The following is a 12,494-nucleotide window of genomic DNA, read 5'->3' as shown; positions in this document are numbered from 1 at the left end:
CGGACTTGGGACCGTCGCTGGAGGCTCCGGACTGGGGACCCTCGCTGGAGGCTCCGGACTGGAGACCGTCGCTGGAGGCTCTAGACTGCAGACTGTCGCTGGAGACTCTGGACTGCAGACCGTCGCTGGAGACTCTGGACTGCAGACCGTCGCTGGAGACTCCGGACCGCGGATCATCACTGGAGGCTTCGTGCCATGGATCATCACTGCAGGCTTCGTGCCATGGATCATCACTGCAGGCTCCGGGCCATGGATCATCACTGGAGGCTCCGGGCCATGGATCATCACTGGATGCTTCGTGCCATGGATCATCACTGGAGGCTTCGTGCCATGGATCATCACTGGAGGCTTCGTGCCATGGATCATCACTGGAGGCTTCGTGCCATGGATCATCACTGAAGGCTTCGGGTCATGGATTATCACTGGAGGCTTCGTGCCATGGATCATCACTGGAGGCTTCGTGCCATGGATCATCACTGGAGGCTTCGGGCCATGGATCATCACTGGAGGCTTCGGGCCATGGATCACCACTGGAGGCTTCGGGCCATGGATCATCACTGGAGGCCGATGATCTGGCACGTAGAGCTGGCACAGGACGCACCGGGCTGGAGAGACGCACTGGAGGCCTGGTGCGTGGAGCTGGCACAGGGCTTACCGGGCTGGGGAGACGCACTGGAGGCCTGGGGCGTAGAGCTGGCACAGGGCTTACCAGGCTGGGCAGACGCACAGGAGACCGGGTGCGTGGAGCTGGCACAGGATATACTGGGTCGCGGAGACGCACCGGAGCTCTGGACCGCAGAGCTGGCACAACCCGTCCTGGCTGGATGCGCACCCTAGCCCGGCAACTGCGGGGCGCTGGCACAGGACGCACTGGGCTGTGAAGGCGCACCGGAGACACAGTGCGCAGAGCCGGCGCAGGATATCCTGGGCCAAAGAGGCGCACTGGAGGTCTGGAGCGTAGAGCTGGCACAACGCGTCCTGGCTGGTTGCTCACGCTAGCCCGGCAACTGCGGGGCGCTGGCACAGGACGCACTGGGCTGTGAAGGCGCACCGGAGACACAGTGCGCAGAGCCGGCGCAGGATATCCTGGGCCGAGGAGGCGCACTGGAGGTCTGGAGCGTAGAGCTGGCACAACGCGTCCTGGCTGGATGCTCACGCTAGCCCGGCAACTGCTGCGCAGAGCGGGCGCAGGATATCCTGGGCCAAAGTGACACACCGGAGACCAGGAGCGCTGAGCCGGCACAATCCATCCTGGCTGAATGCCCACTCTAGCACGGCAAATGCGGGGAGCTGGCACAGAGCGCACCGGGCTGTGGATGCGTACCGGAGACATAGTACGTGTAACCACAAAGCATGGGAAGGGTCACACGCTCCTCAAAGCGACTGTCTTGCTCCAGACTCCAACCCCTCCAAACTCTTTCATCCCTCTCCACTGCCAACCACTCCTCGCTCAAACGGTCCAATAATTCCTCCTCGGTCTCGGACTCACCCCTCAGCACCGATGACCACATCATCTGCCCCCCCCAAAAAAAATTGGGGGGGGCTGCCTCTCGGGTTTCCATCGTGTCCTCTCCTCCTGACCACGCTGCTTGGTCCGTTTGTGGTGGGATCTTCTGTTACGTCCGTCGTTAGATGAATGAGACCAAAGCGCAGCGTGGAAAGTGTTCATGATTTTTAATACTGAACTCCGACAAAACAACAAAATACAAAACTGAACGTAACGTTCTGCAGGGCTAGACAGCAACTGTGCAAAAACAAGATCCCACAATCTAAGGTGAGAAAAAGAGCCGCCTAAGTATGATCCCCAATCAGAGACAACGATACACAGCTGCCTCTGATTGGGATAATGCATATTCTGGAACATATATTGTAAGCAATATCGAGGTGAATGGCATAGGTTTACTAGATAAGCAATTCAACAATTGTTTATTAAGGGATATTTTCTACAGGAATTCTATTCCTTTTGCTATACTTTGTTGGGCTTCATCATTTGATGTGAAATGGTGCCGTGTTTGGCTCACTCCACACATATTTAAAGTGACCAATAAAGTAAAGGTGATCTACTTTAAGATTATCCATAGATTCTTCCCGTGTAATAGCTTGATTTCTAAATATATACCTGATGTTACCAGTGAATGCAGTTTTTGTGAACTAGAAACTGAATCTATTGAATACTTATTTTGTAGTTGTTTACATGGTGAGGTGTTCTGGACTGATGTGAAACTCTATCTTGGCAACAAAAGGTTTACAACCATTGAAATATCTAAGTTTGACATATTATTTTACAACACTAATTCCACAATTGAATGTCAGTATGTCATAAATCTCTTTATTTTATTAGGAAATATGTTCATACACAAATCAAAATGTATGAAAAAAAAGCCCCTTTTTTTATTATCTGATTTGGAAAACCATTTATAATCATTAAAACGTATGCAAAACAAAATGTCAAAAAAATGTAATCCCTACATGTCTGTATTTGATTTGGTAATCCCTCTGGGTGTTCTTTTTTTTGTGTTTTGCATGTTACTGTTTAATAAAATAAAAAAAATAGTAGATTACCACTAGCTAACAGTGAAGAAATCTGGTAGGTAGTTAAGGTAGCCAAAGGGCGCACAGAGCGTGAACAATGGCAGCAGCAAACCCTAAACCACCAGTGTTCGGTCAATAATGACAAAACCCCATATGGGATAATTTTGAGTACATTGATGTGAGAGACACAAGTAAATGTATTGTCGGGTTAGATGGTAGCCTGTGTGGTATAGAGTTCACCTGAACAGCGTCCACAAAGAAGCATTCAAATAATTAGAGGAAAAAGACTAAGTGAAACAGCCATCAGGTAGCTACATATCAACTATGCAAATGGCTACCTCTTCCCGCAGACAACAGAGCAGAAACCTGGAAACCTCAAATCAATGAGTATAGACAGTGCATTCGGAAAGTATTCAGACCCCTTGACTTTTTCCACATTTTCTTACGATACAGCCTTATTCTAAAATGGATTAAATAGTTCCCCCCCTCATCAATCTACACACAATACCCCATAATTACTAAGCAAAAACAGGTTTTGGGATTTTTTTTGCAAATCTATAAAAAATAAATAAAATGGAAATATCACATTTACGTAAGTATTCAGACCCTTTACTCAGTACTTTGTTGAAGCACCTTTGTACAGCCTCGACTCTTCTTGGGAATGACATTACAAGCTTGGCACACCTGTATTTGGGGAGTTTCTTCCATTCTTCTCTGCAGAAGCTCTATCAGGTTGGATGGGGAGCTTCGCTGCACAGCTATTTTCAGGTCTCTCTAGAGATGTTCGATCGGGATCAAGTCTGGGCTCTGACTAGGCACTCAAGGACATTCACAGACTTGTCCTGAAGCCACTCCTGCGTTGTCTTGGTCGTGTGCTTAGAGTCGTTGTCCTGTTGGAAGGTGAACCTTCGCCCTAGTCTGAGCTACTGAGCACTCAGGAGCAGGTTTTCATCAAGGATCTCTCTGTACTCCGTTGACTAGTCTCCCAGTCCCTGCCGCTGAAAAACATCCCCACAGCATGATGCTGCCACAACCATGCTTCACCGTAAGGATGGTGCCAGGTTTCCTCCAGACGTGACGCTTGGAATTCAGTCCAAAGAGTTCGATCATGGAGAATCTTGTTTCTCATTGTCAGAGTCCTATAGATGCCTTTTGGCAAACTCCAAGCGGGCTGTCATATGCATTTTACTGAGGAGTGGCTTCCGTCTGGCCACTCTACCATAAGGGCCTGATTGGTGGAGTGCTGCAGAGATGGTTGTTCTTCTGGAAGGTTCTCCCATCTCCACAGAGGAACTCTGGAGCTCTGTCAGAGTGACCATTGGGTTCTTGGTCACCTCCCTGACCAAGGTCCTTCTCCCCCGATTGTTCAGTTTGGCCTGGGGGGGCAGCTCTAGGAAGTCTTGGTGGTTTCAAACTTCTTCCATTTAAGCATGATGGAGGTCACTGTGTCCTTGCGGACCTTCAATGCTGCAGACATTTTTTGGTACCCTCCCCAGATCTGTGCCTCGACACAATCATATCTCTGAGCTCTACGGACAATTCCTTCGACCTCATGGCTTGATTTTTGCTCTGACATGCACTGTCAACTGTGAGACCCTATATAGACAGGTGTGTGCCTTTCCAAATCATGTCAATGAATTTACCACAGGTGGACTCCAATCAAGTTGTAGAAACATCTCAAGGATGATCAATGGAAACAGGATGCACCTGAGCTCATTATCGAGTCTCATAGCAAAGTGTCTGAGTGTTTACACAAATAATCTGTTTTTCATTTTTTATAAATTTGCAAAAAAATATAAAAACCTGTCTTTGCTTTGTCATTATTGGGTATTGTGTGTAGATTGATGAGGAACATTTTAGAGTAAGGCTGTAACGTAAAATGTGAAAAAGTCAAGGGGTCTGAATACTTTCCAAATGCTTTGTATTTCTCTGTTGCGGTTTTTCCAAAAGCACTCCTAGAGAGTGAGCTGGGCACTACTATGCACATGGTGCCTAGCTGCTGCAATGATCCATTTTTGTATTCTATTTTCTCCATAGGAAGGAGACTTCATATTCTCTCTGGAAGTGAAGGGACCGTTAAGCAGAATCCTCGTTTGGTGCAGAATCCTCATTTGGCAAAGACCAACACAGTGGCTGTGTGTGCCAAGTCCTCTCTAACCGAAGAATTCATGCCTTTGTGCCAGGCTAGGTGAGTTGAAGCTGCACTCCATAACATTTTCCACTAGGGGCACTCATGACTAAAACTGGATCAGGGATCCACGGCTTGGGGTCCAGGTTGGGAACCATGCTGATTAGCAACTAAGCTCCCAGACTAATTTTAAAGGACGTTTGAGGGAGTCACGAGAAGAGGAGGTAACCCGAGGATCGATTGGCTGAAAATATTGGTATTTTCAAATTTCTCTTCAAAAGGATAATAGTGTTGTCTAGTCCATTTGTTGATGTGGATTCTTACTGTAATCTTGTGAGCACCGATAAATAGTGTATGCTTGTGTAAATACTTAAGAATATTCAGTGGTAATTTGAATGGTTGTGAACAACATTTGTGACTGCCCATCATGACTGATATCTGCATGTTTGCTGCTTGTACTGGCTGTTGAAATAGACAGCTGCCAACCTTAAGACATTCTAGATATAGTTCATTTTTCTATACAAATTGTCAGCTTCTTCCATAATATGTCTGATTGAAAAATATTGATCTTCAATTGCTGTTTTCTCACGTCTTATTTTGATAAGCTTCGTACTCTTGTACATCGGTCATGGCTTTTCAAGTTTATACAGTAGAGGAGCATATTTGTGAAAGATGTTTCTATTTTTAAAATCAGCCAGTTGAATAGGTCTTATTAACTGATTATTTGTATGGGATACACCACTCAAAATGTATTTCAATGAAACATTCACAAACAGTCAGATTTTTCCATCTGGATTTGTCACAATTGAATACATTTGTAATAAATGACAGTATGGTCTGGTGCAGAAGAGTAAAACACATACCATTTAAATGTTTTATTTTTGAAGTACAAAATGTGGTATGAGAGAACTAGTTCCATAAATACAAATACTCAACCACCAAGTTTAGAACTTGAAAAACACAATGTGAGTTTCTAATACTAAACATCAGATAAACATGATGCTGCTTTGGTTTAAGCGTTACAACAGGCTTCAATAAAGTCTATAAATGCCTACTAGACATGTTGCGGTGATGACCAAAAAAACTAAATTCAGAGCGATTTAAATCTAATAACGTCTGCTTTTCCTTGTGTGAACTAACCCTTTAATTCAATACTGAGTACCAAATGTTATTGGGAATGGTGATGGTCTGGTAAATCAATTCCTTTATCATTTTAACCCACCAATCTATTCAAAATGTCAGAGGTATTTCATCCACAACAGGTGAGGGAAACTGAACGTCCCTCCACAATGTTCCTGCCAAATTAAACCTCTAATAGTACATCACACAGAATAATTCAAAGTTGGAATGAGTTACTTTTTCTTGCTTTCACACAGAGTTCATAACAGTAAATCCATTTCCATTAGCCCTGATTTCTGGAGGCCAGGGACACTACTTTGAGTCCAGTTAGGACAATTACATTTTGTAATGGCTTGTCCCTTTGAAAATGGCCTTCACAGAAGTAGAAAGAATATTGAGAAAGTGAACAAAGTAATTCCAATTTACAATCCTCAAAACACTGGTTGTTTAGAGAAAATACCAGACAAACATTTATTTTTTATTTTTTAAGGATGCAATTGTTTTCTGAGGATATTTTGGTGAATATACAGTGGGGAGAACAAGTATTTGATACACTGCCGATTTTGCAGGTTTTCCTACTTACAAAGCATGTAGAGGTCTGTAATTTTTATCATAGGTACACTTCAACTGTGAGAGACGGAATCTAAAACAAAAATCCAGAAAATCACATTGTATGATTTAAGTAATTAATTGGCATTTTATTCCATGACATAAGTATTTGATCACCTACCAACCAGTAAGCATTCCGGCTCTCACAGACCTGTTAGTTTTTCTTTAAGAAGCCCTCCTGTTCTCCACTCATTACCTGTATTAACGGCACCTGTTTGAACTCGTTACCTGTATAAAAGACACCTGTCCACACACTTAATCAAACAGACTCCAACCTCTCCACAATGGCCAAGACCAGAGAGCTCTGTAAGGACATCAGGGATAAAATTGTAGACCTGCACAAGGCTGGGATGGGCTACAGGACAATAGGCAAGCAGCTTGGTGAGAAGGCAACAACTGTTGGCGCAATTATTAGAAAATGGAAGAAGTTCAAGATGACGGTCAATCACCCTCGGTCTGCGGCTCCATGCAAGATCTCACCTCGTGGGGCATCAATGATCATGAGGAAGGTGAGGGATCAGCCCAGAACCACACGGCAGGACCTGGTCAATGACCTGAAGAGAGCTGGGACCACAGTCTCAAAGAAAACCATTAGTAACACACTACGCCGTCATGGATTAAAATCCTGCAGCGCACGCAAGGCCCCCCTGCTCAAGCCAGCGCATGTCCAGGCCCGTCTGAAGTTTGCCAATGACCATCTGGATGATCCAGAGGAGGAATGGGAGAAGGTCATGTGGTCTGATGAGACAAAAATAGAGCTTTTTGGTCTAAACTCTCCACCATCCCAACCGTGAAGCATGGAGGTGGAAACATCATTCTTTGGGGATGCTTTTCTGCAAAGGGGACAGGACGACTGCACCGTATTGAGGGGAGGATGGATGGGGCCATGTATCGCGAGATCTTGGCCAACAACCTCCTTCCCTCAGTAAGAACATTGAAGATGGGTCGTGGCTGGGTCTTCCAGCATGACAACGACCCGAAACACACAGCCAGGGCAACTAAGGAGTGGCGCCGTAAGAAGCATCTCAAGGTCCTGGAGTGGCCTAGCCAGTCTCCAGAGCTGCACCCAATAGAAAATCTTGAGGGAGCTGAAAGTCCGTATTGCCCAGCGACAGCCCCGAAACCTGAAGGATCTGGAGAAGGTCTGTATGGAGGAGTGGGCCAAAATCCCTGCTGCAGTGTGTGCAAACCTGGTCAAGAACTACAGGAAACGTATGATCTCTGTAATTGCAAACAAAGGTTTCTGTACCAAATATTAAGTTCTGCTTTTCTGATGTATCAAATACTTATCCCATGCAATAAAATGCAAATGAATTACTTAAAAATCATACAATGTGATTTTCTGGATTTTTGTTTTAGATTCCGTCTCTCACAGTTGAAGTGTACCTATGATAAAATTACAGACCTCTACATGCTTTGTAAGTAGGAAAACCTGCAAAATCGGCAGTGTATCAAATACTTGTTCTCCCCACTGTAGGTGAGGGTTTCTTTACAGATATCCACACATTATACAATCCGGATGGACGGACTGGGAGTTACGGATTAGAGATTTGTGTGTGTGTGTGTGTATATATAATATATATAAAACACTTAATTACAACATTTCAAGGCATGAACTGTAAAATACAGTCCTAGGCAGGTTTTCAATCACTTTCCACCAAGACCAAAATGCTCTAAACACCAACTTCCAGTCAAGAACCAAAAATATATTATCTATGGAAAAGTTATACGATGCAACTACCTCACAATTGTTAGAAACTGACTACTAGTAATGGCATTTCTGTACTTAAGTACCACCTTGTTGTCCACTTGGAGTCTGGCTGGGTGAGCTACTTGTGCACAGTACAACATCCACAGTACAACTCATACAGTAGCTAACAGTTCCTGCATTGGCATTGGAGACAGTCCAGAGTCAAAGCTCTAAAATTCAATAGCGCTGTCAATATCCTGTGGACCATCATCTTCTATGGGACAGACACAAGCTTCGTCCATCCGCCACCACCCTGGAACGCACCTGCAACAGCAGTAGGCTTGAGCATGGTCTGAGTTGAGGGGTCCAGAGAACATTGCAGGAAAAGACAGTGTGTAGCGACTCCAGAGAGGGGCTACGAGTCTCTCAGCACACTGATCTGGGCAAAGATCTTGAGCGCGGGCCCCAGTTTAATGTTCATTGTGCCCATAAGGTGGTCCTCTTTCAGCAGCAGCAAGGACTGGCCGTCGATCTCCTGCGAGCGGAACTCCTCGGCTATCGCCAGGCAACCTGGGAACAAATCAAACAGCCACTGCATTGCTGGGAAAGAGCTTGGAAGGAAGCATTTCACTCTACTGTTTTACACCTGCTGTATCATGTGCAAGATAAACGTTAACTTCAACCTCTAAATAAAGTTTGATTTCATTTGGATTTTAACTAAGTATGTTGGCTGAAGTAGGTGTTTTACTACAGGGCTAAAACAAAAGCCTGCACATCTCCAATACCAAAATTGGTGACCACTGCTGTATGTGCCTGCTACTCTGCCATTTTGGCTGATATTAAGCATCTGTTGGGGTACGTGGAAAATGTGGCAGTGCCAACCTGGCAGGGAGCAGATAAACCCGTAGACGTCCTCCACGTTCCACTTGGATGGATTGCTGGGCAGGAAGTGCTGGGTGAGGGGCAGATTTTGTCCACAGCCTTCCACGTGCTCGGGCCCTCTACCCACCTGAGGCCTGTGAGCACCGGAGCTGGCAGCAGACAGAGGGGGCGAAGGAGGACCCTCATAGCTAGACATGTCCGAACACTGGCTGGACTCCCCGTGAGAGGGGTGGCTGGACGTCAACGATCCACCCCCAGTTTGTTGGCCAGTGGTGGGAATCTGAAAACACAGGAAGGGTTTAGCTTTTAAGTGATCATATAGGACAGGTCTGCTTCAACCTGCCTTGCAAAGAGGGCATCAATGGAAATCAGTTTTTAAAGTCATTATGCATTTATTCTCTATATTTTGAACAGTGCCATTTCACCCGTTTTTTGGTTTCTGAACTTGAGTTCTGTTGGTTTCCATCTGACATTCTTTGCTTCTTCAGTTTCTCCATGGTGGTTTGTCGATTTGGAAAGAGGCCCATTCGCTTTGTACACCCCACATTATACCTGCACAAAAATGAAATTGTGTGTGGGGGTGGAGAATGGACAATGTATCAACAAGTAGCTTGGGTAATCAAGTATGTCAGAAGCTGAGCAAGCCATTAAATTGTGGGTCTACATTTGTCAGAGAAAGAAATTATAGGCTAAAGTAAAGAACAAGCCATTTATTTGTTATTTCTGCACATATACATGTGTACTACTGCTATAATTACTACAGCAACAACTGCTGACAAACATGTCATTTAGAAAGCCTGAGTTGTATTATTTAGACCAGGGGTTCCCAAACTTTTTCACTCTAGGCCCCCCGTCCAGCATTGGATAAAATCCTGCTTCCACCATGCCTATTTCTATGGGCACAAGCACTGTTCATGACAACTTGTTGATGTTGAGTTTTGGAAGTATGAAGGTTATTTAGTGCAATTCTACACATTTTTCTTCTTGCAATTCTATACATTTTGCCAATTCTATAGTGTATTCAACTGATACTGTATTTGAGTGACAAAAAAATTGACAAAAAATAAAAACAGCTGTCATGGGCTAGTTGATCTGGACATTTCTGATAAGTTAAATAGCTCTAACGTATACAATGACTAACATGACAAGAGGAAATGATGCAATAGCCAATTTTGAAATTGCACATTCTACTATTGCAACTTTCAAGAGTAAGTTTAAAGCTGGACTAGGGGGCACGCCCCCTACAGTTTGTGAACCACTGCATTAGACCACACCGTAGCAAAATGTTTTACAATGGGAAAAGAAAATTGGTTCAAATAGTCCCTCCCTGTTGCAGTCTGTGTCCTTCCATTTGGTGCCTAATGAATACACCTCAGATTTCAGTCCCAGCATGTTCTCTACCCAGGCCTTACCGTTTGGCACATACTGTGGAGCAGAACCTCTTGGATCTCTTGAAGTTGTAGGCAAAGTCCACTCTGCCACATAGCTCACACGTCAGGGTGGGCTCCTCCTGCTGCTTCAGCTCTGCCCAGCAAAACAGATACACATCAACAAATGGGAACCAGGGATGCAGTGGTAAAAAATATGGTTGGTATGAACACTGAATCCCAGTTGACATGGCAGGCAGTGAGTGGCATGGTTACATGGCTCAGACATTTGGCTGATTTGACACATAAATAAAAAAGGTATACAAGACATTCGTACAGTATGTGCCAAATATCAAGGCACTTAAAGTGCCAATTTGTGCCAACAATGAGCCAATGAAATTCCAGCAAAAGTGAGATTATTAAGCCAGGTAGCCAATGACACTATGAGAAATTTGTAGTTCTGGGTTTAGAGTGGGCCAAGCAAGATGTCCTCCTTGGGCTGCACGATAAGGGCAAAATCATTATTATAAAAAAAGTAACAAAATATTGCAATCGGGATTTGACTTGCTGACGGGCCGCCCCCAGGTGGTGAAGGTAGGAAACATCTCCACTTCGCTGATGCCTAACACCGTGGGCCCCACAAGGATGCATGCTCAGCCTCCTCCTGTACTCCCTGTTCACCCATGACTGCGTGGCCAACTCAATCCTCAAGTTCAGACGACAACAGTAATAGGCCTGATTACCAACAATGACGACAGCCTACAGGGGAGGTGAGAGCCCTGGCAGATTGGTGCCAGGAAAATAACCTCTCCCTCAACAAAATGAAGGAGCTGATCGTGGGCTTCAGGAAACAGAGTAGGGAGCACCCATATATATATATATATAGCCGGGACCGCAGTGTAGAAGGTGGAAAACTTCAAGTTCCTCAGCATACACATCACTGAAAATCTGAAATGGTCCACACAGAGTGTGGTGAAGGCGCAATAGTGCCAGGAGGCTGAAGAAATTTAGCTTGGCCCCCCAAGACCCTCAAACTTCTACAGTAGCACAATTGAGAGCATCCTGTCAGGCTGTATCACCACTTGGTACAGAAACCGCAGAGCTCTCCAGAGGGTGGTGCGGTCTGCCGAACGTATCCCCAGGGACACACTGCCTGCACTTCAAGACACCTACAGCACCGATGTCACAGGAAGGCCAAAAAGATCAACCACCCGGGCCACGGCCTGCTCACCTGCTATCATCCAGAAGGCGAGGTCAGTACAGGTGCATCAAAGCTGGGACAGAGACCAAAAAACAACTTCTCTCTCAAGGCCATCAGACTTAAATAGCCATCACTAGCCGGCTACCACCTGGTTACTCAACCCTGCACCTTAGAGGCTGCTACCCTATATACATGGAATCACTGTACACTTCAATAATGGAACACTAGTCACTTTAATAAATGTTTACATACTGCTTTACTCATCTCATATGTATGTATTGTGTTCTATTCTACTGTATTTTAGTCAATGCCACTCCAACATTGCTAGTCCTAATATTTATACATTTCTTAATTACTTTATTTTACTTTTAGATTGGTGTATTGTTAGATACTTTGCACTGTTGGAGCTAGGAAAACAAGCATTTCGCTACACCCACAATAACATCTGGTAAATATACAGTGGGGAGAACAAGTATTTGATACACTGCCGATTTTGCAGGTTTTCCTACTTACAAAGCATGTAGAGGTCTGTAATTTTTATCATAGGTACACTTCAACTGTGAGAGACGGAATCTAAAACAAAAATCCAGAAAATCACATTGTATGATTTTTAAATAATTAATTTGCATTTTATTGCATGACATAAGTATTTGATCACCTACCAACCAGTAAGAATTCCGGCTCTCACAGACCTGTTAGTTTTTCTTTAAGAAGCCCTCCTGTTCTCCACTCATTACCTGTATTAACTGCACCTGTTTGAACTCGTTACCTGTATAAAAGACACCTGTCCACACACTCAATCAAACAGATTCCAACCTCTCCACAATGGCCAAGACCAGAGAGCTGTGTAAGGACATCAGGGATAAAATTGTAGACCTGCACAAGGCTGGGATGGGCTACAGGACAATAGGCAAGCAGCTTGGTGAGAAGGAAACAACTGTTGGCGCAATTATTAGAAAATGGAAG

At 44.8% G+C, this 12,494-nt stretch overlaps 1 pseudogene; it reads right to left on the bottom strand.

Annotated features, from left to right (window-relative positions):
• Positions 1 to 5,520: 5,520 nt before the first annotated feature.
• Positions 5,521 to 12,494, bottom strand: part of LOC139541851 (polyhomeotic-like protein 2) — a 44,611-nt pseudogene continuing 37,637 nt past the window's right edge.

Source organism: Salvelinus alpinus, chromosome 17 (assembly GCF_045679555.1).
Source record: "Salvelinus alpinus chromosome 17, SLU_Salpinus.1, whole genome shotgun sequence".
Lineage (NCBI taxonomy): Eukaryota > Metazoa > Chordata > Actinopteri > Salmoniformes > Salmonidae > Salvelinus > Salvelinus alpinus.
Note: the sequence above shows the minus strand (reverse complement) of the source record. Positions and strands in the feature narration are given on the sequence as shown.